Raw genomic sequence first — 26,244 nt, forward strand, 5'->3', positions numbered from 1 at the left:
AGAAAACAAAAGAAAGAAAGTGGACTAGTTTGGAAGGATGGCAAGGAGGAAAGAGAAGAAATGACCCTGTAGTTTCTAGTCTGAGTGTTTAGTGGTGTCCTTATCAGAGATGGGGAAGAAAGGGAACAAAGTAGGCTCGACAGAAGAGGTTTAGGCAGGGTGAGCTTCAGGGAATTCCCTGGCAGCTGAGGGGTTAGGACTAAGTGTTTTCACTGCGGAGGGCCCAGGTTCAATTCCTGGTCTGGGAACTAAGATCCTGAAAACCCCATGGGACAGTCAAAGAAAAAGTGAGCCTTCCCTGGTTGTCCAGTGATTAAGAATCTGCCTGCCAATGCAGGTGAGACAGGTTCGATTCCTAGTCTGTGAAGATGCCACAAACTGTGGACGACGAAGCCCGTGTGCCACAACTACTGAGCCCGTGCTCCAGAGCTCATGAGCCGCAACTACTGAGCCCACAAGCTACAACTAGAAAATGTCCACCTGAAGCAATAAAGACCGAGGGCAGCCAAAAATAAATAAATAACTAAAAAAAAAAGGGTGAGCTTGAGGTGGCTGAGATAGCCAGGAGGGGCTTGGAGATGGAGGAAATGGTAGTTCAGTGATGGAAATGAGGTGCAGTTGCAGAAGACTTCCTTTAGACTGAATCAAGCAAGTTGGGACATGAAGCCAGAGGCCATGGTAGACACCAGGGGGCTGCTGGGAGAGGCACAGAGGCATGTCAGAGGGGCTGACACCAGAGGGGCGGATACCAGAGGGGTTTACACCAGAGGGGTGACACCAGAGGGGTTTACACCAGAGGGGTGACACCAGAGGGGTTTACACCAGAGGGGTGATAGCAGAAGGGCTGATACCAGAGGGACTGACACCAGAGGGCTGACACCGGAGGGGCTGATACCAGAGGGCTGACACCAGAGGGGCGGACACCAGAGGGCTGATACCAGAGGGGTCTACACCAGAGGGGTGACACCAGAGGGGTTTACACCAGAGGGGTGACACCAGAGGGGTTTACACCAGAGGGGTGATAGCAGAAGGGCTGATACCAGAGGGACTGACACCAGAGGGCTGACACCGGAGGGGCTGATACCAGAGGGCTGACACCAGAGGGGCGGACACCAGAGGGCTGATACCAGAGGGGTTTACACCAGAGGGGTGACACCAGAGGGGTTTACACCAGAGGGGTGATACCAGAGCAGTTTACACCAGAGGGGTGATAGCAGAAGGGCTGATACCAGAGGGACTGACACCAGAGGGCTGATACCAGAGGGGTTTACACCAGAGGGGCTGACACCAGAGGGGTTTACACCAGAGGGGTGATATCAGAAGGGCTGATACCAGAGGGCTGATACCAGAGGGACTGACACCAGAGGGCTGACACTGGAGGGGCTGATACCAGAGGGGCTGACACCAGAGGGGCTGACACCAGAGGGACTGATACCAGAGGGCTGATACCAGAGGGGCTGACACCAGAGGGGTGATATCAGAGGGGCTGATACCAGAGGGCTGATACCAAAGGGTTTTACACCAGAGGGCTGATTCCAGAGGAGCCGATACCAGAGGGGCTGATACTAGAGGGTTTAACACCAGAAGAGCTGACACCAGAGGGGTGATACCAGAAGAGCTAATACCAGAGGGGGTGACACCAGAGGGGCTGACACCAGAGGGCTGACACCAGAGGGGATTATACCAGAGGGGTTTACACAAGAGGGGCTGATATCAGAGGGCTGATACCAGAGGGGTTGACACCAGAGGGGTGATACCAGAGAAGCTGATACCAGAGGGGTTGACACCAGAGGGGTGATACCAGAGGGTCTGATACCAAAGGGGCTGATAACAGAGGGACTGACACCAGAGGGGCTGATACTAGAGGGTTTGACACCAAAAGAGCTGATACCAGAGGGGTGATACCGGAAGAGCTAATACCAGAGGGGCTGACACCAGAGGGGCTGACACCAGAGGGACTGATACCAGAGGGGCTGATACCAGAGGGGTTTACACAAGAGGGGCTGATATCAGAGGGCTGATACCAGAGGGGTTGACACCAGAGGGGTGATACCAGAGAGGCTGACACCAGAGGGGCTGATACCAGAGGGCTGACACCGGAGGGGCTGACACCAGAGGGACTGATACCAGAGGGCTGATACCAGAGGGGCTGACACCAGAGGGGTGATATCAGAGGGGCTGATACCAGAGGGCTGATACCAAAGGGTTTTACACCAGAGGGCTGATTCCAGAGGAGCCGATACCAGAGGGGCTGATACTAGAGGGTTTAACACCAGAAGAGCTGACACCAGAGGGGTGATACCAGAAGAGCTAATACCAGAGGGGGTGACACCAGAGGGGCTGACACCAGAGGGCTGACACCAGAGGGGATTATACCAGAGGGGTTTACACAAGAGGGGCTGATATCAGAGGGCTGATACCAGAGGGGTTGACACCAGAGGGGTGATACCAGAGAAGCTGATACCAGAGGGGTTGACACCAGAGGGGTGATACCAGAGGGTCTGATACCAAAGGGGCTGATAACAGAGGGACTGACACCAGAGGGGCTGATACTAGAGGGTTTGACACCAAAAGAGCTGATACCAGAGGGGTGATACCGGAAGAGCTAATACCAGAGGGGCTGACACCAGAGGGGCTGACACCAGAGGGACTGATACCAGAGGGGCTGATACCAGAGGGGTTTACACAAGAGGGGCTGATATCAGAGGGCTGATACCAGAGGGGTTGACACCAGAGGGGTGATACCAGAGAGGCTGACACCAGAGGGGCTGATACCAGAGGGCTGACACCGGAGGGACTGATACCAGAGGGCTGATACCAGAGGGGTTTACACCAGAGGGACTGATACCAGAGGGCTGATACCAGAGGGGTTTACACCAGAGGGGTGATACCAGAGGGGCTGATACTGGAGGGACTGACACCAGAGGGGCTGATACTAGAGGGTTTGACAACAGAAGAGCTGACACCAGAGGGGCTGACACCAGAGAGACTGACACCAGAGGGGATGATACCAGAGGGGTTGACACCAGAGGGGATGACACTAGAGGGCTGATACCAGAGGGGTTTACACCAGAGGGGTGATATCAGAGAGGCTGACACCAGAGGGGCTGATACCAGAGGGCTGACACTGGAGGGGCTGACACCAGAGGGGCTGACACCAGAGGGCTGATATCAGAGGGGTTTACACCAGAGGGGTGATGTCAGAGGGGCTGATACCAGAGGGCTGATACCAGAGGGGTTGACACCAGAGGGGTGATACCAAAGAGGCTGATACCAGAGGGGTTGACACCAGAGGGGTGATATCAGAGAGGCTGACACCAGAGGGGCTGATACCAGAGGGCTGACGCCGGAGGGGCTGATACCAGAGGGGCTGACACCAGAGGGGCTGACACCAGAGGGACTGATACCAGAGGGCTGATACCAGAGGGGTTTACACCAGAGGGGTGATATCAGAGGGGCTGATACCAGAGGGGCTGATATCGGAGGGACTGACACCAGAGGGGCTGGTACTAGAGGGTTTGACACCAGAACAGCTGACACCAGAGGGGCTGACACCAGAGGGCTGACACCGGAGGGGCTCATACCAGAGGTGCTGACACCAGAGGGGCTGACACCAGAGGGACTGATACCAGAGAGCTGATACCAGAGGGGTTTACACCAGAGGGGTGATATCAGAGGGGCTGATACTAGAGGGTTGATACCAAAGGGTTTTACACCAGAGGGATGATTCCAGAGGAGCCGATACCAGAGGGGCTGATACCGGAGGGACTAACACCAGAGTGGCTGATACTAGAGGGTTTGACACCAGAAGAGCTGACACCAGAGGGGTGATACCAGAAAAGCTAATACCAGAGGGGCTGACACCAGAGGGGCTGACAGGCTTCCTGAATCCTTAGCTCATTAGAAAACCACAGAGTATTAATATCACAGTTTCCATTGCCTGGTTAAATGATGTTATGGATTATATTATCTAACTTGAACTAAATTAACTTCACAAAATGGATATGGGAATTAAAATAATTCCTGCAAAGGAGCTGCAGTGTAAAGATCTCTGTAACTCGGCAAGCCCTAGTGCACAAGAAAGCAGCACCACTGGTGCTTCTTCCAGGAGCTCTCTGTCAGCCCATCGGGAGGGTAACACGGGGACAACCTGATCAGGTCTAACACAATGATGGCCAGCGAACTTGCTTTATGATTTGTAATTATCAAGGCCACTGTTTGAAATGTGAATTACACTTCCTACCATTGTTAAAAACAGACCTCACCCAAGTGTATTTTGTGTCTTGAAATATAACGATAGTGGGTCGTGTGTATGATTTGTAAGTGATTGAACTTATGTTAAGGGTGCATTCTCAAAATTTATTACTGATAATATGTAACTTCTCAGTATGAGAGCTGTCATCTCACACAGGCTTTGATTTGGGGGGAAATTCTTAAGTCCTAGGTTCCAGGTCCCAGGACATGAACAGGTTTCCTACTTTATCAGTTCCACACATCTGAAATGCTACGTATTGCATTTACCTCTTAGAACAAAGGATGCTTGTACTCAAAGTGTGGCCCCAATGGCTCACTTTTTCATCGCCTTGGTCCTTCTCTTCCTTCTGGAGATGAGGGAAAGATTAGTTGAGCTCCCTGGAGAAAAGCATTAAGTAAATACAAGGCGTTGCCGAAGTTACGTTACTATTAATATTATTCGCAACACTAAACAGGCAGCAGCAGTGAACACTGTTCCAAGGTGTTCTCATAAGGATCCAGCTGAGAGGGTCCTAAACACATCCAACCACTCATCTCTTTACAACACTTGAATCTAGGGGTCCTGCCAGTGTATGAATCCCAAGGGGCATGGAGGCTGCTAGGGTTTAGAAGCTCCAAAGGGATGGGATTGCTATTCTCTGAGGAGGGAAGTGCTCATCTCCTTTGAGCCAGAATCTAAGACCAGACTGGGCCAGACTGGTTGAGGAAAGCCTTCCACCTATTGGCCCAACGCCAGGGAGCTAATGCCTTCCCCTGCCACTTGAGTACCTGCATCCCACTGCCCCCAAGGAAACTGGGGAGAACACACATGTATACAATTTTATGTTAAAATAACTACTTTTATTTTTTCAAAGCACGTTTGCGTGGGGAAATTAATAGGGCAGGGATGATTATTTCCCACAATTTATGCCCAACACACTTATCGAGCACGTGTTGTGTATGCAGGGTGCTATACAAGGACCCAGAGATGGAGACTCCAGCACATTGATGATTCAGTGAGCAAACTGAGATCTGCACATACCATGGTACAGGGCAGACCAGGGGCTTGAGGCTCAGACAAAGAGGAACAAGCGTTCTAAGGTGGGTGGGAAGTCAAGCACAGCCATGGAGGTGCTGTCCCTGCCTTGGACCTCAAAGGCTAGGAAGGTCTGACAAGGTAGAAACACAGCAAATGACATTCCCAAAGAAGGACAGAAGTTCTGGAATGGGAAGGCATGGGATATGCATGACCAGCAGTGAGGAGTCACCTTTGGCTAGCATCTAGAGAACAAACAGTGGGGTTGAAAAAGTGATTTAAAACCAGATTTTCAACAGCCACATGCTGGACAACAAGATTCAGAGTTTATCTGCAGTGAGCAAGGGGCAGGTGAAATCAAAATGTCGAAATCAAAACAAAACTCACCCAGGGTCCTATGGTGAGTTAATCTGTGGCCCAGCCAGGACTTGAATGCAGATTTATATTGACACAGGCAAAGCTCCTAGACCTGACGCTAACCAGACAGAAATGGGTCTGTGGGAAAGTGCTTCAGGCCAGGGGTGGCCAGATGCTTCTCTGGGAAACCCAGGAGCCTGAGTCTCCAAGGAGCCGGGCGTCGTACCTTTGACAAGTGGGTCTTGTCGAGCTCACTCTTCCCATGGGGCTTGAGTGAGCAGGTAGCTGGACTGCAGTCCTTGGGAATCCAAATAGGTTGGGCTGGGAATGGCTGAGTGTGGGATCACTCCAATAAAATGAAGGGAGAGGAGCCCTCAGAGTGTCTCGGGGTGTGGGGAGCACAGGGTGTGGGCCTCGCATTCCCAGGTGTTTGAGACGCCACAGCTGATGATTATCATTATTATTCCTGCTCTGGCTTCTCTGAGCTTTCATCCTGCAGGACCCTGCCTTGCTGGCCGGGCGTCACCAACTAGCAAGGCCTCCTGGGGCAGGGTGGGGCGGGCAGGTCTTGGCTGCAAGGGAACACAACACTAGTTCGGGTTTCTTCCCCAGTGAGACCAGGGAACTAACTCCCTAACCCTGGAACCAGGGGCAGACTTTCTCAGGGGGGAAACTGAGGCACGGAGCCAGGGAATGATTTGACCAAGATCCTGGGGATCCTCACTCTCCTGGCCTTACTCACCAGACCAGGCTTATCCTTCCCCAGAAGGAGCAGGTCCTGTCGGCCTGGAGAGGAGCCAGGGAAAGTGAAGGTGTGGATGCTAGAAGAGAGAACTGGGTCTGGGCCAGGACAGCAGAGCTGGTACCCTCCTTGCCAGGTGCTGCGGGCGTCATGAGGTCAGACTCCTGGTTTGGCGTCTCTCTGGAAGGTCCCTCCTTATGGGTGGATCAACCCAAGCCCCTGAGGGAGGCCAAGGCCACAGATGCAGACCTGCAAAATGCCTGGTTCTCTCGAACCAGACACTACATTCAGCACCTGGAGAGGAAGAGCCCAAGTCTCATAAAGACAGGCCAGGCCAGGGGCGGAGGGCTAGACGAGGCTCTGAGACAGGGAGAGGGGGGTGTGTGCATACACACACGCGTTCGCTAAGGCCAGGCTTCCAGCCGTGGCGTGTCCCTGCCTGCCCAGAGGAGATCGAAGAGCAAAAGATGTGAACACCAATCTGATGACTGGGTGGGGGGCTGAGTGAGATCTTATTGGCAGTGGGAACCCCCAAGAGAAGGGAGGGAATGGACTGATCAGTTGAGGCTGAGACCCAGCTGGTGCTGTCCACCGAGAGAGCAGTGAGCTTCGGGAACGAACGTCTTCTGGCTTAACGCAGAGGTGGGACCACAGAGGGCAGGCTGAGAAGGATGAAGAGAGAGGATAGTAAACACAGCTGTGGAGGCCTCCACACGCTCTCGTGTTCTCAGTGACTCCCAGAGCCAGCCAACTACCCAAGGACTCATTGTGTGCTCAGTCTCGTCTGACTCTTTACGGTCCCCTGAACGATAGCCTGCCAGGCTTCTCTGTCCAAGGGATTCTCCAAGCAAGGGTACTGGTGTGGGTTGCCATGCCCTTCTCCAGGGGACCTTCCTAACCTGGGGATTGAACCCACGTCTCCTGTGGGTTGGAAGGCAGATTCTTTACCACTGAGCCACCTAGGAAGCCCAATTCATTCATTATCAAGCATGTATTAAGCAGCTATGATATGTCAGGTGCTCTGCTCTGAGCCATGGGTTTGATCCTTAAGACATGACCTCTGCCTTCAGAATAAAAACAAATCTTCCTACTTGGTTTCACCCCCCATTCCACGTAGTGCAATACCAGGATCCTGGGCTGAGTCCCAAGGCATCTTCCTCTTTGACCATTTTTGACCATGACTGCACTTGTTTGCTTCTGTTCCCACCAACAGCTCTGAGTTCACTCAGGAGCAAGGCTCACTAGAATTCCTACCACTTTCTTGACACTCACCTAGCTAAAATATTCACCCGTCAGTCACAAAAGTCATCTCTGGAGCCTGCAACTGTGATTAGACTTCTTCAAGAAGGTGGACTCGTTCTTCAGGTGACCCTACCCTCTTCCAGATCAAAAACAGCCTGCAAAGTCCCCACTCCCAGGGGTCACCTACGGTTGGGAAAGATTGAGGGCAGAAGAAGAGGGTATCAGAGGATGAGATGGCTGGATGGCATCACTGATGCAATGGACATGAACTTGGGTAAACTTCAGGAGATGGTAAGGGACAGGGAGGCTTGGCGTGCTACAGTCCATGGGGTTGCAAAGAGTCAGGCACGGTTGGGTGACTGAACAACAATAACACAGCCCCCACCTGTTCGCCATCTCCCGTTGGTGGCCTGAAGAACTCGCAGAGATTCCCTGTTGCTTAGTATATACAACTGGAACATTTAGGAGCCCTCCCACACATTTCTGGGGAAATGTGGGAAAGTTTCTTTCCCTGCCTCCCCTTCCTTTATTATAACCCAACGGTGTTCCTTCTCACCACCAGCACACTTGTCTTGTAACTCAGTAGCTGAGAAAGAGCAAAGAGCTCTTTAAGAGAACCATTTCCACGTTTATAGTTGATTTATTCAACAAATATTTACTAACAGCCACTCTGTACCAGGTACTGTGGCGCTGATGGTGACTAGGGCAGATATGCCTCCGGTCCTGGGGGAGCCCATGAACAGACAGGACAGACACTAATAATGAAAACAGAATGGGATCTGTGATCAGACTGGATGACCATCTGGGGTTCCTGAGAGTCTGGGCATTTCCACTGTGGCTGCACAGATCGCTTTTACTTCCTGCCTGGATTCTTCACAGAGCAGAGTGTGGTTTGCTGGGGAGGAGTGGAGAATGTGCCAACAGGATGTCTTCATGGTAAGAGCCCAAAGGCATCAGTCCCCATTCTGTTCTCCCCCGCCCCTGGGGAGGAGGTCCCGCCCTCCTTGAATTCAGTCTCCTAGGGAAGTGACACAGGAAGCAGGGACGGAATTAAGAGCTTAAGAATTCCGTGTCCAAACAAACCATGAAAGTGAGAAGGACTGCAAAAGGCACTTCCCAATTTCACCGTGCTGGGAAATACCAGATCCTGCCACTTCTCCAGAAAGCAGCCACTTCGTTAAGGGTGAAATTCTCCTCTGTTCTCTGACTACATCGCTCATGAGAGGTGGTGATGCTGTTTCATTTTGAAACTTGTCCATGAATGAAGGCTCTAAGCTCTTATGCAGTGGTTGGACGTTGAGTCAGCGCTTAACCACTATAATTGGCAGAAAAGTCCTCCAACAATCTAACCAAGACGAGACACTGCATATTCCACTCGGCTTGCTTGTCCACTGCTCTCTGTGGAATGGGGAAAATAAGGAAAAGTTATGAAGTATCCCCTACTCCTAATGTTTTCAGCAAACATCTAGAAAACTGACAAAAGTAAAAGGGTTTCAGAGCTGATGACCCTCATTCTCTGGAAGAGTGAGGATCCCGTGCGGAAACTTTTTTAGAGGACGTGATGGTAGCGTAAGAGGGTGGGGGCAGAGAGCTCCCATATTCTTGAATATAAGCCTACTGGGTGCTTCCCCGGGGCCTTCCCATGGGTGGGGGTCTCTCCCCATTTGGTGCCTCTACCATCTGGTTTTGGAACTGGAGTGGGCCCTAAGAATGTTGTGGAGGTGGTGGGTGGGGTGGGGCTGGCCTGTGCAAGGCAGCAGTAGAGTGTTCCTTTTTAGATGCGCCTGGCAGAAGTGAAAGTGGTGTGAGCTCTAAAACAAGAAAAGCATCAGAAGAAAACTTTCAAAGGCCACTGCCCTAAGTCTGTGGGGGTTTCCTAAACCAACAGGCAAATCCCTACATTAGAAAGTTTCTTTCCCTCCAACTTTCCTGCCTCCCCACCTTCTTTATTTCCATCCTTCCATTTCTCTTTCAATGGAAACACCTTCTTCCTCTCTTCCAGCCTCAGTTCTACCATCTTTTCAGGTCAAGCTAAAGGCTAACCTCTTTCACACACCTTTCCCATCTAATCAATCTCCGGCTGTCCACTCCTTTCTCTGAATCTCTTGGTATGACTACACAGTGTCTGGTGCTCCCCAGCTGTTTTGTGTACAAGTCTTCTTTCTCCAACCAGGTTGAAAATGTCTAGAGGGCAGGGGCCATTCCTTACATTTTAGAGTCCCTCAGCCCAGAGCTGGGTATCTAATAGGCCTTTATTGAGACCTCCACTTGCCCTTTACTTCTCATTAAACATCAGAGAATTCACACAAGAAAATAAAAATAATAAAAATGAATAAGCCTTCATTTGGGTGGAGTTGTCAACCATTTTATACATCAGAGAATTCCTACTGGAAAGAAGCCCCGTATCTGATGTGTCTGTGGGAGAGCCCTCGGGTGAGTCTGGAGGCTTGGAAGGCTCATCTGACTCAGGGTTCTGGAACTTAGTTACATAGAACGTGACGTGGGGAAAACTTCGCTCAAGAGACCCAACATTAGCCTGCACATTAGAGAGAAGTGATGAATCCGAAGAATGTGGAAAAACCTCCCTCGAGACCTTTACCAACCAACATCAGAGGCTTCACCCGAGTCAAGAGCAGGGTAGATGCAGGGCATACTATAGGATACAAAGTGGCCATAGCTCCTGTCTCTGTACAGCTCGTCTCAGATCCATTTCTCAGCTGAAAAAATTGAGACTTGGACAGGAAGCATTTTCTACCGTAGGTACAGCTGGAATATCACAAAACTTTGATTAGTGCTATTTAAAAAAAAAAAAAAACTTGAAACACTTCCATATCTGATTTTCTTTGTCATTATTTCTCATCAGGGAAGGGAAGGGATGATGTCCTGAAATGCTTGTTACTGATGGTGAAATGGGGTTGGAGGGGCTGCATCATGGGTATAGGCACAGATCACGATAAGAGTTCTGTTCTCTGGGGACCTTTCTTTGATGTGCTGGGGACCATGCTAGGTGCTAAAGGAGATCAAAGCTGAAAAGAGAGGTCCTTCCCCTCAAACAGCTCATAACCCAGGAAGGGAACAGACAGGTTCTTACAATCTGCTTTAATGGGAGTGAACATGAAAAACAGCAGAGGCATGAGATACAGGAAAGGAGTCCCACGTTCCTTTGGGGGAATAGGATAAGCCTCACAGAGAAGGTATTGTTTCATAATAGCTGAGACATAAAGGATGAGCAGTTTGCCAGACAAACAAGTGAGGAGAAGGTGTTCCAGGCAAAGGCACTGACATAAGAAAGGGTATGGACTGCTGAGGATCGTCAAGCAATTCAATCTGTAAAGAATGGTGAGGGTGACACAGGGGTGGGGTGGGCATAAGCTAGCCAGGCAGTTAGATGAGGGGAAGATAACATGAGGCCCCTGAATGCCCTGCAAGGCAGTTCAGATTTCCCTTTAAGCTGAATTAGTTTCCGACTGCTGCTGTAACAAATTGCCACAAACTTGGTAGCATAAAACCACACAGATTTATTATCTAACAGTTCTGGAGGTCAAGAGCTTCACCGGGCCAAAGTCAAGGTGTCGGCAGACTGTGTTTCTTCTGGGGGCTCAGGAGAGAGTCAGCTCTTTGCTTATTCCAGTTTGCCGACATTCCTTGGCACTTGTCCCTCTCCCACCTTCAAAGCCAGCAATCGCACCATTCTGACCTCCGCTTCCTGGTCACTTCTCCTCTGACCTTAATGTTCTTGCCTCTCTCTTCTAAGGATCTTTGTGATTAGACTGGACCCACTGGATAATGGGGCTTCCCTGGCAGATGGTAATGAGTCTACCCACAATGAGGGAGACCCAGGTTCAATCCCTGGGTTGGGAAGATCCCCCAGAGAAGGAAATGGCAACCCACTCGAGTATTCTTGCCTGGGAAATCCCATGTGGTCCATGGGATCGCAAAGAGTCAGACACAACTGGGTGACTTCACTTTCTTCCTTCCTTCCTTTCTTTCTTTCACTGGATAATCCAGGTTAAGGTCCTCATTTCAAGATCCTTAACTTCATCCCATCTGCAAAATCCCTTTCACCAACATAAGGTAATATATTCACAGCTTCCAGGTTTAGGATGTGGACATATTTATAAGGCTATTATTCTGCTTATCACAGGAGCCATGCCAGAATTCTGAGCAGGAGCATGGAGGTAATTGGAGTGTTGGGTAGTACAGCACCGTGGTTCAAAGAGCAGCTGTAGGAGTCTGGTCTCCTGGATTTAATCCTGACTCTATCACGTAAGACTCATGTGATCTTAGATCACTTTCTACTTCATTTCTGTTTCCTCATCTGTGAAATGAGAATACCTACTTCAAAAGACAGTTGGAAGGATTCTGCAGACTAACAGAGGTGCAACACTTAGGACAGTGGAAAGCACTCAATAAGCTGGGGACATCTTGGTGCTCAGTACATGCAAAAAACAGCAATCTGGCTAGGAAAAACACTGCAGTCAATGCCAAGCAGAGCAGAACGGAGCTTCTAGGGGACCCATTTCCACAGGACCATCAACACAATAGCAAGGAGGTCTCCAAGCGGCAGGGGATTCTATGGCACAGAGGAATCATGCAGGCCCTCTGAATGGCACCACGTTGCTCAGTGGAGCTCTCACCTTCCTCTCTGCTGGCAAAATGAAATGAGGGAAAGAATTTGCACCAATCTGTTCCTATCCTTAGGTGGGGTTCCGTCTGTGTTGGATAACATTAGAGTGTAGGTGATGCTTTGTCTTAAGCTCTTCCCTGAGATCCCTGGAACAAGTGTTTGATTTGACACGGGGCCAGTGAAAGACCTGGCGACATCTCAGCCACATACCCAGTGTGACCATGAGTGTGCTTCTGAGTTGGTGGACAACTGGTTTGGGGCCTCTTCTTCCCTATCTTCTCTGTCCACATTTTCTGTTACCAAAGAACCTGAATCTATCAAAGAAAATCTCTCCTTTCTGTTGGTTTTTTTTCTCTGCTGCTGCTGCTGCTACTAAGTCGCTCCAGTTGTGTCTGACTCTGTGCGACCCCATAGACGGCAGCCCACCAGGCTCCCCCGTCCCTGGGATTCTCCAGGCAAGAACACTGGAGTGGGTTGCCATTTCCTTCTCCAATGCATGAAAGTGAAAAGTGAAAGTGAAGTCGCTCAGTCATGTCCGACTCTTCGCGACCTCATGGACTGCAGCCTACCAAGCTCCTCCATCCATGGGATTTTCCAGGCAAGAGTACTGGAGTGGGGTGGCATTGCCTTCTCCGGTTTTTTTCTCTGCTGCTGCTGCTGCTAAGTTGCTTCAGTCGTGTCCGACTCTGTGCGACCCCATGCTGCTGCTGCTGCTAAGTCACTTCAGTAGTGTCCGACTCTGTGTGACCCCATAGATGGAAGTCCACCAGGCTCCCCTGTCCCTGGGATTCTCCAGGCAAGAACACTGGAGTGGGTTGCCATTTCCTTCTCCAATGCATGAAACTGAAAAGTGAAAGTGAAGTCGCTCAGTCGTGTCCGACTCTTCGTGACCTCATGGACTGCAGCCTACCAGGCTCCTCCATCCATGGGATTTTCCAGGCAAGAGTACTGGAGTGGGGTGGCATTGCCTTCTCCGGTTTTTTTCTCTACAGAACTCTAAAGAAGCAGTTTTGGATTGCCCAGAAGTTTACCTGCAAATGGATAAAACACAGGACACCCAGTTAAACCCGAATTTTCAGATAAACAATGAATGATTTTAGTATATCTCAAATGTTACTATATGTTTAGTAATACTTTAAAAAACAGATTATTTGATTAACCAGAATACTCTGTTCCCTAAATTCATCATATAACACTTTATGTTCTTTGATGTAATCTACAAGCAAGATTGGTATTCAAGCCCTGAAAGTTCTCGTACCTTCTGTGGGTAGACATTTTCTGTACTAACACAGGGAAAGGAGGGAAGACTGTTTCCAGAGGGATGGCAAGGGTCCAAATAGTGAGGACTGGTCCCTCTTATTTCTCTGATATAAATGGTGATAGCTGTGAAACAGTTTCTTCTTCTGCCCAACTCTGAGATTCAGAGAAGCTCAGTTCCTGCTCCGTATCACACCTGCCCTCTACGTTAATGGGGAGGATCATCCCTGCTGCTCCAGGACCCAAGGGTGACCAGAACATCCATTCTGCTTAAGTATATTGAGATTATTTTGTCTATATTGCTGTCTTTGATCTGCACTAGGATAATGATGATGACTCTCACCATCTATGGGATGAAAGTGAAAGTCTGCCTCTGGATTGGGTGTGTGTAATTCGCAGTCACTGTTATATGAAACACAGAACAACCGAAATCTGCAAGGCTAGTCACTGTTGGGACTAGGTTTGCTCAAGGTTTGGCTCTCAGGCTCCATCCCATGTAACTCCTCCAATCTAGAATGACCCTCCTTTTTTTATTCACCTTGAGCCCTCTAAACTTCGGTCTGTGGCGGGGAGTGGGGGGTAAACACCTGAAATCTTCCAACTCACCTTGTTTGTAGGCTGAGGCTCAGCCCTGCCACCAGTTAGGGCTTCAAGCAGATGATCGCTTCCAGGTCACTCCCTGGTCATCTGCAGCCACTTTCCACTGCAGCATTTTGTTCAGCCTGGTGCTGTCAGGTGGGACTTGAGTTTTCACATCCAAGTTGTTTAGACAGGTTGTGGTGGCTGGTTTCTATATTTCTGTACTCACCCCCATTTCAGCATCATTTCAGAAACTCTAAGTAAATGCAAAAGATTGTAACAGTTTATGAAACAGGAAGGAATTTTACCCCCTCTGGATGTGAACTGACCCACCCAGCTGACGGCAGGAGGCCTAACCACACAGGATTAACTGTGTTCTCTAGCACCTCCATTACTTCTAGAAAAAGTGGCCCTGAGGGGCCAGGGGAATTAATGACTTAATGCCTAGGAAGCTCTAGGAACAACTTGCTGCAGATAAGGTCTCATTATCGTTAATTGCTGTTATTGTTTTTGTTAGTGTTGTTCTTAACCCAGCTCCTGTGAAAAGCGGCCACAGCTCTGTTAGTGACCTCAGGTCAGGGGTTTAATGAATACCTCTTCTGAATGCCAGAGGCCCCAGGCACCGTGTTCCCGCCCCCATATCCAGGCTCCACCCCCTCGGGGCTCCGCCTTCAGGGTCCTTGCAACCTGGAAGATCTTCCCAGGCCCCATCTGAGGGACTCCATCATTCTCCAGTCCCGCAAACACTCCAGCTCCAGACACCCGCATCCCCTTTGCCACCTCTCCCCCATGTAACCTCACACACCTCTCTTGACCTTGTCTCCCCTTTTCTGCAATTTTCTAGCACCCCCAACACATTTCTTTTGACTCCCAAACTGCTCTCCAGAGCCAAGGCTTTTGAGGATCACGAAAGCTAAGAGGGGGTTTCCTGAGCCCTCTCCTTCACCCCTGCATTCCCCACATCCTACACTGCATCCCAGGTCTCGCATCCCACCTTCGTGAGACCTTCAGGATTGTTCCTCAGGTGGCGAGGCCGGTTGGGTGGGTTGGCTGGTTTAGGATTACGGAGTCTGGCACTAACTCAGAGCCCCGTGCAGCTGCCTTCTTTAATTAATTACTTCCAATTTTTGAAAAACCATCTCTTCATTTGGACCTCGATGCATGCCTCTGGGGCACATGTCACATCAATTACACACAACAATTAAGTCTGCTGCCTAAAGAAGCTGTGAGCCTCTTAAACAACTCAAACACAGTTCGAGCCTAACTGCCTTAGATCACTCAGCTGTACATGGACCTTGAGGCAGAACCCCCAGGGGAGGAATCGAGCTGCAGCAGTCCACTTAGGAATGGAAGATGTTCTCTTGTTGTAGGTCCCTGCCCTGGGCCACCCATGCTCCCTAACCCCAGGGTTCCTCTTGGCCTTTGCTTAAAGTCAGGAAACTCAGGTGGTTTCTCTAGGGTAGTAACAACGTCTCTCAAATTCCAAAGCCCACCTCTCTACTGTCCTAATTGGCTATCTTGCGTGGATAAAGATGAATCTGAGGCCCTCACACAACAGGATGGGGACTAAGTTAATCTGTCCTTCCATCCACAGAGATGGTAGACACAGGTTTAACTAATGCTTTCACAGTGGTTTAAAATAGGAAAACGGTCACAGATGTTGCTTGAGGGGAGAGATAATTTCTTAATGGTCTTGATTCCCACCTGGCATGACAGACACTTGGTAGACATTTCAGGAAGGTTCATAGAAGGCCGAAGACAAAAAGGGGAAAGAGTATGCAGTACATCTACAAACAGCTGTCCATGTGCAAAGCCAGCAGGCAGATGGGACTGGCCTAAAACCTTAGCCTCATTAACACCGTCCTTTCTACCCAACTGGAATTAAAGAAACAAACAAACAAATACATTAGTAGGCCAGGTAAACGTGGCTTTCCTTATCTCTTTAACTCATTTCTTTATTGGCATATGTGAGTCGCCTGTGAGTCTTTTTGTCCTTTTATGCTTGCCAGAATCGTGCTTGGCCATTTGAGTCCAAACTTCCAGAGAGCAGAGACCACATGTGTTCCATTTGCTTTGTATGGTGTCCAGCAAAGGGCTGCAGTACCGTATCACAGACAAGTCCTGGACTTGGACCCTGGAGACCCAGGATTTCATTCTGGCCATGTTACCGTTAAAATCTGGACCTTGTTTTTAATATATTGTTTTTTAAAAAAAAATTAGCAGAAACAAACATTTTCTGCCCTTCCTACCTTCCAGTGTTGAGGGAAGAATTAAGTGAAATATTGTAAAAGAAAGATTTGTAGAAGTTGTCACATAAGTGTGTTTTTTTAAAAAAAACTATAAGGAGAAAGAAATGGCAAGCCACTCCAGTATTCTTGCCTGGAAAAGTCCATGAACAGAGGAGCCTGACAGGCTGCAGTCCATGGGGTTACATGACTGAGCATGTGTGCATGAGGGCAGAGGGAGATGGGTTGATAGCAATAAACTGGTAGAATTAAAAAAATATATATATAAAATGCATTTTGATCATAAGGACACCAGAGTAATTATGACCCAAACTCTGAGATGTTTTAGTTGGAGAAGCTGATGTGTGGAGACCACGGCTGTATGGAGCTCTGAACCAGATGATGGTCCCAGGCCATGCTGCAGCTAAATCAGCTGAGATCAAAGTGGCCAATAGCCTCAAGAGCCTCCCTCATCTTTGTCTCCAAAGCAAAAGAGCTCCACTCACATACCTGACCTTTTAGTGCATTCTGGCATTTGTTTTGTCATTGGAATTTTAGTGGGGGTGGTGCAAAGTTGAGAGGGCACAGAATGAAAGCACCCATGGACCTTATATACACATACACACAAGTGCACACACACAAGCCCCCTGGCAGACAAGCCAAGAGTCCAACTTTCTGGGTTGTCTCTAAATATTATCACTTGAGAAAAAAGTGGCTACCAAAGGGAAGTCCAGGACAACTTTATCCATTCTGTAAAAGTGGCAGTTTCCTATAGTAAGGGCTTCGAGATGAGAAATTGGATAGTAACTCTCAGGAAAGGAATGGAATTACAAGGTATTAAGGAACACAGTCAACTTTCTAAAGGAGAATCCTAGGTATTACATCTGAAAGGCTCTAAGAGCCATATAATCCCCTCTTCTTACAAAACCTCAAAGGTGGAGTGATTGAACAAAGGTCACAGCACTACAAGTATGAGGGCCTAGGAAACCCCGAACAGAACTCTGGCCCCAAGTCTGGTGCAATACATAGGGTAACATTAGTCAATGGGTAGGCAGGGAGCCACAGCCACTGCCCCTCCACGTGGAAAGAACTAGTATTGACTAGGGCTACACCCCTGAAAACTTGGGGAGCAAAGAAATGCAGTGAATCGGGAGCTTGTACCAGGCTGTCCAGCTCACCTTATAGGAACCAGATAGCTCTGCTGCTGTTTAAATTAAATCTATAAGATTTTCAGAGCTGTCAAAATATACAGAATTTTTTACTAAAAATTTTTTTTAAATGGCGGGAGTTCCCTGGTGGCCCAATGGTTAGGATTCTGGGCTCTCACTGCCATGGCCCAGGTTCAATCCCTGGGGAACCAAGATTCCACGAGCTACATGGCATGGCCAATAAAAGGGTGGGGGCAAGGGAGTTTTGCTGGTTTTGGCTGATGGCCTTAATGAGATAGTGAAGAATTATCCAGGGCCAGGAAACCAGGATGACAGAAGTCTCATTTTCCAATAAGGCCAGATGTGGGTGCTAAATATTGCCTGTAATGACTGCCAAGCAGAAGAAGGGAGGCACTGAAGCTAGCAAAGTGATGACAGCACTTATTCTGGTAGGTTCTCAAGGGGGAAGAGTTAAGGGGGAGCAGAGGAACTAGGATCACCATGCCAGGCCCAAGGCCTTCCTAAGTACCTGTCACCAACGCTTCAAATATACGGGTCGAGTCCCAAGTGCCTGGAGAGAGTGAAGAGGAAAAAAACATGAAATAAAGGAGATGCGTAAAACTGAATATTAGAACTATTATCCCTCACATTCTAAAGGAGATCAATCCTGGATGTTCATTGGAAGGACTGATGCTGAAGCTGAAACTGCAATACTTTGGCCACCTCATGCGACGAGTTGACTCACTGGAAAAGACTCTGATGCTGGGAAAGGTTGGGGGCGGGAGGAGAAGGGGACGACGGAGAATGAGATGGCTGGATGGCATCACCGATTCTGTGGACATGAGTTTGAGTGTACTCTGGGAGTTGGTGATGGACAGGGAGGCCTGGCGTGCTGTGATTCATGGGGTCGCGGAGAGTCGGACACAACTGAGCGACTGAACTGAACTGAACTGAACTGATCCCTCACATTGTGCGGCTACTTGTTTTCACTCCACAGGAAAATGCAGCCATTTTTCCAAGAAGCCCTTTGAGAGGACAGCATGTTGGGAGTCAGAAGACTGAGTCCTGCCCTGCCTCCATTGTTGACTGGGCTGGGTGACTTAGGCTGAGCCAGTAGACACACCTTGGCTTGAATTGCCTTCATTGGAAATAATACCAGTTCTGCTTGCATCATGGGGTTGTTGGAAAATCTGATAATGGATATAACCTGTCTGCAAAAACCGTAAAGCACTCTTCAAGTGGAAGGTGATATTACTATTCCAATGACTAGGAGCCCTTCAGAGGTTTGGCCCATGGGTAGAAACAAACTCCTAGAAACTTGGTTCTTCAGCCATCACTCTGCATACCCCTCTTCCAAGAGGCAGAGTGGGAGAAGAGATGAAACAAATGTCCAAGAAGGCAAAGTTAGACATCTCAGTGAGATGTTCTAGGCTCACTAGCCTCCATGGATGCCAAGGTTTTTCTCACATTGAATCTAAGTTTTTCCTTTTACTACTTATGCTTGTTTCCTCCTGTTTTTCTTGAAGATTTTCTCTCACCTGCTTTAATATGACATTATTTTTAGTGTTTATCCACTGAAGACACTCACTACTGAAGAACATGACCCAAAGTTGCTAAATTATGATCCCTGGAGTCCCAAGTATAATAAAAATGAAGCATCTTTTGAGAAGTAGCCAAGGATAGAGTTAGCCCTGGAACCCTTTTATTTATAAAGTTTCAATCTCTTCCCTTTTTCCAGACTCAGGTCATTTTATTCCCCACAGGAATTTTTTGGAGTGCAATTTTTGGAGAAGTAGCTGCATATGTATTCAAAATGTTGAGAGCTCAGATTTAGTGCAAGAACATTTATTAAGTGTAGTGTAAGAATAATAAGGAATTCCAATTAAGATAAAATTTGGAAAACATCAGGGAACTTTGGTTTATGGTGGGAAAGGTCATGACTTGGTTCTACTCCACTGGAGGCCTTTACTTTGCCTGGTTCATTTCCCCTCCCTGTACTCCAAGCGCTTTCAATTATGGACAGCTTCTCTTGGCGATGAACTTGGATAAATGCTACCTTGTTAGCTAATAGTACCATTAATTATATTAATGATTAATAGCTAATTAGTCATGATGCTGTAATGCTTAAATGGAGGCTTCCTTTCTTTCGGCAGCTCCATCTCTCAAGCACAATCGCGCACACGAGTGCGCCTGCACACACCCACCCACCACCCACACACAATCCCCTTCCCTATTTCTGGCCGCAGAACAAGCAGGGTTCTAAATTTGTTTTTCTGACAAGTCTGGGCGATCTCTAAATTTCTCGTTTTTATTAGCTGTCCCATTCATCAGACAAATAACCCACTACTGCTTACATTCTTTTTTATTTCTGTCTTCTGTCACCCACACGGCCCTTCAGTAACAAGGGGGCCAGAGTCAAGTGGTTTTTTGTTTGTTTACCTTACAAAGCAAAAAACCTCCTTGACTTCTACTAAATCTCGCTTGGACCTACTTTTCTACTTTGGCCCCCTTTCTGAACTTCACTTTCCCTAATCTTAACCCGCTCTCTACTTCGTGGAACGCCCCCACTCTGCAGCCCAAAGCTCCCTGCTACTCTACATTTTGGCTTCCTTTCAGCAGCCACGCCCCCAGACCCAAGGAGAGTGGCGCGCACGCGCACTCCACGCTTTTACCTGGGCGCTCGGCAGTGGGCGGAGTAGGGGAGGCGGGGGTGGAGAGGGAGTCGGCGGTTGTGTGGGAGGCGAAGCGCTCACACTGTGGCAGGAGCGAGAAAAGGTGCGCCAGGGCCGGCCCCGAGGGCTGCGCATGCGCGCCGCCGCGCCCAGCGGCCGGGATGCCAGGGGGGCGGGCGGAGGGAGGTGTCGGGCTCCCTGTTGGGCGGGCGGGCGAGGGGGGGGCCGGCAAGGGAAGGGGCCGCGGGCGCGCGCGCGCTCTCGCCGCCGCTCGCCCTCCCTCTCTCCCTGCCCCCCTCTCTGCACACACAACCACACACGCACACCCCCCTCCCCTGCCTCCCTCCCCGCGCGCCGCCCGCCCCGCCAGCCCCGCTCGCCCTCGCGCGCTCGGAAGGGAGTCGCGAGACGTCGGAGCGGCGGCCACGTAGCGCTGCGGCGGCGGCGGCGGCGGCGGCGGCCGAGGCCGGGTCTGCGGAGCGGCCCTGAGGACAGACGTTGGGCAGGGGGGAGGGGCCGGCCCGGCCGGCGGTTGTTACTCGAGCGCCGCGGCTACAGGCCCCCCGCCGCAGGAATGGACCGCCGAGGCGGCGGTCGGGGCGGCGGAGGCGGAGGCGGCCGGCCCGGGTGAGTAGGGGCCCCTGCCCCCCACGCACACGCCACAGCCGCGGCTGCGCCCCTGGCAGCAGCCCTTCCTCTCCGCCGCCCTCCGAGCCGACAGGGGCTCTGGGCGCCGGGTTAACCCTTCGCCGAGGCAGCTGCGTGCACTAGGCCGGAGCAGCCCCCATCCGGCGGGGAGGCCCCGGGCGTTGAGCTCTTCTGGCCCCGAGCCTGGCTGGAGGCGCCCGCTTCTGTCCCTTCGCCCCCTCTTTCTCGGACCCGGGCTGGGCTCCAGTTTTGCAGAGTGCGCTCGCCCGGAGGCCCGAGGGGAAGCTGGGGTTGCACGGGGTAGCGGGCCGAGGGGAGGTTTGCACCGGTCCTCCTTCGAGCATTCTCCTGCCCAGCAGCTGGTGGCTTGCACCCACTGCCTCCCCTGCCCTGCGGCTGCGCCCAAACCACCAACCCCCGGGAGTATTGTGCCGCCTGAGATAAAAATGCATCTAAGTGTACACCCGCCCAATACTCACCCAGAGGGTAATGCAGACCTTTCTCCACCCCCACCACAGCCTCCCCTCCAATCAGGCTCTGCTTAAGATTCTTAGATGGGAGCCACTAAAGGTAGTGACACCCCCGTTACGTCTGTACAGAACATGTTCATTGTCGAGGAATGTCTCCGCCAGAAATGAAAAATACCCCTGCTTCACCCTAGAACACTGTCTTCACGATTTAAGATCCAGTCTGCTCTCCTTGAAGAGAGCCAGTCTTTGATCACATCTAGCACATCCCTCCCCCACAACACGCGCGCGGGCGCGCGCGCACACACACACACACACACACTTCCTGATTGCTGAACAGTCCCTGTCATCGCGGATCCATTGTCAGGAATGGCTTGTGCCAATCAAAGGAATGTGCTTTTGCCTTTGGAGAAGGCTGCTTTCCACAACCATGTTCTCAGGATATTGCTGTGTGAGTCTGTCTTTGATTGTCCTCAGGTTGCCTCTGTGTTCAACTATCATCTTTCCAGTGTTTCCCCTATATACATTACATCTCCCGTGGATCCCCAGTAATACCTGAGTGATGGGTTTTTTCCCCCAGTTAATTACGTATGGTGTGTGGGAATTTCATTTTTTTAAAAATTTCGTTTATTTTGTTGTAATGTTTAACATCTGTGGTCAAGGCATAGTAAATATATAGGGTAATATTTTGGGACAAATGTTTGTTTTTTTTTTCTTTTCTTTTCCAGAGATGGCATGGTTTGTATTGTTCTGGGAATGGCAAATAGCACATGCTTTGTTGACAACATGTGTGTGCTTAGGGAATGAAGAGCTGCTGTGGCTGGTGTCTGAGAGTGTGTGCACCGAATGCTGGTTGTGTTCCCATGTAGGACTGATTTGAGAGTGGTGAGCTGTACTGTGATAGGGCTGGCAGGCATCTGGGATGTTTGTATCAGGACTGTGCACATATGTTCAGATAGATACTGCCTTTAGTATAATTTTGTTGAAAGTGTACACTGCTTCATTTTCGGGATTCTGAAAATGTCTGTTTTAGTGGTTCCTAACCTCTCTTTGGATTCATGGAAGCCTTTAGGACCCTCTTCCACGGGAAATAAACACTCGTAATTTTGTATGCAATTACAATCATCTTGAACCTGGTCCTGGGCCCTAAGGTTAAAATCTGTATTGAAAGGACTTTGAATTTTGTGTTTTGCTTTCTTTCTTTCTTGAGGATTGACATTACTTTGGTACTGAGCGGTAAGCAACAGACTAGATGAAATATGTATCCTCCTGTTTTGTTCGTTAATTACAGTGAGTTAGGTATTTGTAAGGTATCATTTCCCTGTCTTGCAGTAAAGAAATGTATGTGAGAATTTCAGAGAAAGTTAAAACTGGAGTCAGAGTAACTTGTCTAAATGTGTCTAATTGTGCCTGGCACTATCTTCTAAGTGTAGCAGATTTCAACAGCAGAATCAGTGGTCTGTTTTCTAATGCCTATCTGGGATCATTTTGTGTCGTTTGAGGTTGATCTGATCTCTTAAAAGAAGGCCTTATCTTTCCCATGGTAGAGTACCTGCTCTGTGAAGATTTTTCAACTTTATTAAATATGATTTCATGTCTTTTTTTCAGAGTGATGTTACCATCAGAATCATCCATTTTTTAATTTTGTTTTAATGGAAGGATTTTAACTATAATAAGGAAATTCAATCTCCATGTTTAAAATCTAAAACTCGGTGTGAATGTTGCACCATTCTACAATAAGCAGGGGATAAATACCAACTGTTCTTATTTAAATCACCCTGCCCTCAGCCTTTGCCTTTTGACCATATCTCAGTCAGGAGAGAGTGTGTGATAGTGTTATGATGGGCAGTGAGATAAAAGAAACAGGTCCCCAGCTCTCCAGGAGCTTGTAATTCTGATAATATTTTTCACTTACAAAATCCTTTAGGACTTTCATATTTTTGATATTTTGGAGTTTCTGAAAGGCTAAGGAATTGATGGTATTAACAGCATTTTGGATGGCAAGGGAGCCTTGGAATCTTGCGTAAAACCTGTTTCATTCACCCGAAGAATAGCATTTATTCTAATAATTATGCAGTATATCCTATGAAATCTGAAAGCATGCTGAGATTGCAAATATTGAGTTTTTATTATCTAATAAACATGATTGCAGTGGCTTATATTGCAGGTTATGTTTTTTTTCATGTCGTGCCTAAAGTTTTACTGTCAGAAATTATTTGCCTATCCTAAGCCCAAGGAATTTCAAAATTGCAAATATGTTACTTTTCTTTGTCTGTGTAGTATATGACAAATCATTAAAATCTCAGGGGACAGTGTGCTTCCTTGATTTAACATCACAGAACCTCTTCTAACCAGTCACTTACCTAGGTAAACACCCACACACCACAAGGCAGCTGATCATATAACTCATATGGCTGTGAGAACAGCATTGTCTCTGCCAAATTCAGAGCTTGGAAGCTGGAAAACAATTGCGTAGCAGTGAAACACGGAATAGTGGTGCCAGCAGCTCACTCTCATTAACACAAACAGCTTGCTGTAGTTTTTCAACGCTCTTCTTCAGACATCCTTCCCTTAGGAGGTTTCAGATCAGCAGCTTCTACTCAAGGGAAACAGCACCTACTTTCTGCAACTGTGGCCTCAAGATCTGATGCGTGACACCCAGAGCTGTTTCCATTTCTGCTCTCAGTATGGGAAGTAATCTTGTAGTGTGGTAAGAAAATACTTTTCAAGTCTGTAGAAAAAAGTTGATTAGTAATGCGGCTGATGTGATTTTGTTTTTGAATGTCTGAAGCCTTTCGAAGAAGCAAACTTGTAAAAGTGAACTGTTGAAAACAAATCACCCTTTTCTCAAGAGTTTCAGAAAATTTCACCAAAATGTGAATATACTCTTGAGTTTCATTTCCCTTGTTTTGAAAAGTCAGTTGAGAAACAACCAAAAGCAAAAAAGAACTCAACTGGATTCTCTCGTATTTTGAATCATAGCCTTTGGAACTAAAGGAGGTGACTGCATTTCCTCGCCAGGAATTCCTGAGTCTTATGCTACCGTTTTAGGTATGATGTTTTTCTCATCTATTGTCATCATTTCAGACAGCATTTTGATAAAATGATTTTGATAAGCAGAATTTATTTTAATAAAAGTGAGTTGGTGTTGGAGTTAGTGACTTTAGCTGAGGGAGGATCAGGGAGATGGTTCTTTGGAGCTAGGCAGAACTCGGTTTGAATAAAGCTCCACTGCCTTTACAGCATTGGACTAGTCACTTTGACCTCTCTGTAGCCTCAGTTTCCTCATCAGAAGAATGGGGTTTGTAATGATATTAGAGATAATATATATGAACTTCTGGAACACAGGCACATTTACACATTAAGGACTCAGTGGTAGGACAGGAGTGATGTGGGTGTGAAACTACAGATCATTCTGGCTTACAGGATTTAGAAGTTTGGTGCTGTGATCTGCATACTTTAATTTGTGTCGATTTGAGATGAAAAAATTGCAAATATTTAACTTGGTGCATACCTAAGTCTTGCAGGTGCACTGTGCTTGTTGGAACTTTGATTTGTTGCTCTATGGCTGGCTGAACTTGGTGGAGACAATAAAACTTAGCTCCAGATTCAACAGTGTTACCCACAGGCTGTGCTTATTTTAAGCCTTTTCAGAGCTTACATGGTGAAAGGGGTGTTTTAGGACACTAATGTAGCTCAATGAGTTCTGTGTCCAGAGTTGAATCACGTGCAAAGCCTTGTGTAAATTTTCATGGTTAATGCAAGTCATAAAGTGCTTGGTGGAATCAGTGAAGACATCCGATGCTTATTTTAGTTAATCTGTTTGTTTATATAGCAGTTATCTTTGATATTTGAAAACACTTATGAACATTTTTTTCTTAAAAAATTCTCATTGCTCTTCTGAGGTTTTGATCATAAAGTATTATTAGGGCTATAAGTTTGAGTGCCTAAGGCATTTTTGCTTTGAAGGGTGAAGGAAAGAAAAGTAAGGTCCCTTACCTGTCAAATTTGATCAGCTCTCCACTTTAGACCTATACCTTTAGGTTATGTTTATAGTTCCCAGCATTGTTTTTAGTAAAAAAGGCAAGTTTATGGTAAAATACATTATTTTTTTTTAAATGACAACGCACTCCAGTACTCTTGCCTGGAAAATCCCATGGACAGATGGAGGAGCCTGGTAGGCTACAGTCCATGGGGTTTCAAAGAGTCGGACATGACTGAGCGACTTCACATACATAAACATAGTTTAAGAGTCTAGTTACTTTGGAAAGTAGATTCAGGGCATGTATACAGTTTTATTCAATACACAGAACTTTTAAAATAGGGTTTCTTTAGTTCTATAGAATTAAATTATTCTGTCATTTTTGCAGAATATCACTATGATAAGTCCATAACCCAAGAGTTAGCTAGAGACTTTTCAGATAAGGTAGGCACATCAGTAATGCATTAGGAAATAGCTCAAGGGAATCTGCTAAGCCTTATTTTCTTTTATTATTGACCCACTTAGGGGCTTGCCCATCAGTGGAATCAGTCGTATTGGATTGCTGATAATGAGGAGTTGGCAAGTAATGGTCTTAGACTCACCTTAGACTTTGCAGAACACTTGAAAAAAACTTAGCCTTGGCCAGAATGTACAGCAGCAGCATTTATGCTATGTGAACCCACTGACTAAACAAAGTTTAGATGATTGAGTTAACATAATTTTTTCTCAACTGTAATACATTTTGCCAAGTAAACTTTTTTTGGAAGTGGTGCGTTTTTTTTTTTTTTTCTGTCTAGTTTACTGGAGTCAAATGGCTCAGTAGATGGCTTGTTGCTTTTGTCAGTTTCTTGATAGGCCAGTCAGTGTGTGGTGAGAAGGAATTGCTGGAAGAGAATAAGCATGGAAATAATGCAAAGAATGGCTCCTGAGCATGATTTTTGGTCTTTACCATGGATGTAAAGACCATGGTATCAGAGAATTGTGACTCTACCTGGATTTCACCAGGATAGGAAGTGTGGGTGATTCCTT

General features: G+C 48.0%; 1 protein-coding gene and 1 long non-coding RNA gene across 7 annotated transcripts in view; one reads left to right on the plus strand and one right to left on the minus strand.

Annotated features, from left to right (window-relative positions):
- Positions 1 to 11,167: 11,167 nt before the first annotated feature.
- On the minus strand, positions 11,168 to 21,405 carry LOC129544280 (uncharacterized). 2 transcript variants are annotated; one of them, XR_016035519.1, is made up of 3 exons: positions 21,246 to 21,405; positions 14,101 to 14,329; positions 11,168 to 13,268 (listed from the first exon to the last, which is right to left on the minus strand). It is a non-coding gene; the product is annotated as an uncharacterized LOC129544280 (long non-coding RNA). The 2 variants fall into 2 exon arrangements; XR_016035520.1 differs by lacking the exon at positions 21,246 to 21,405 and adding an exon at positions 20,119 to 20,226.
- ZNF652 (zinc finger protein 652) overlaps positions 20,429 to 26,244 on the plus strand; it is a 65,711-nt gene continuing 59,895 nt past the window's right edge. For 2 of the 5 annotated variants that reach the window (XM_055407605.2, XM_055407604.2), the window contains exon 1: positions 20,429 to 20,745. The gene's annotated coding sequence lies outside the window, so the exon portion shown is untranslated. Of the gene's footprint in view, positions 20,746 to 21,442; positions 21,685 to 21,728; positions 24,285 to 26,244 lie in introns of those variants that run through there. The other 3 variants (XM_055407606.2, XM_055407607.2, XM_055407608.2) reach the window with 2 other exon arrangements.

Source organism: Moschus berezovskii, chromosome 20, assembly GCF_049115385.1.
Source record: "Moschus berezovskii isolate FMDL1 chromosome 20, NW_MosBer_1.0, whole genome shotgun sequence".
Taxonomy (NCBI): Eukaryota; Metazoa; Chordata; class Mammalia; order Artiodactyla; family Moschidae; genus Moschus; species Moschus berezovskii.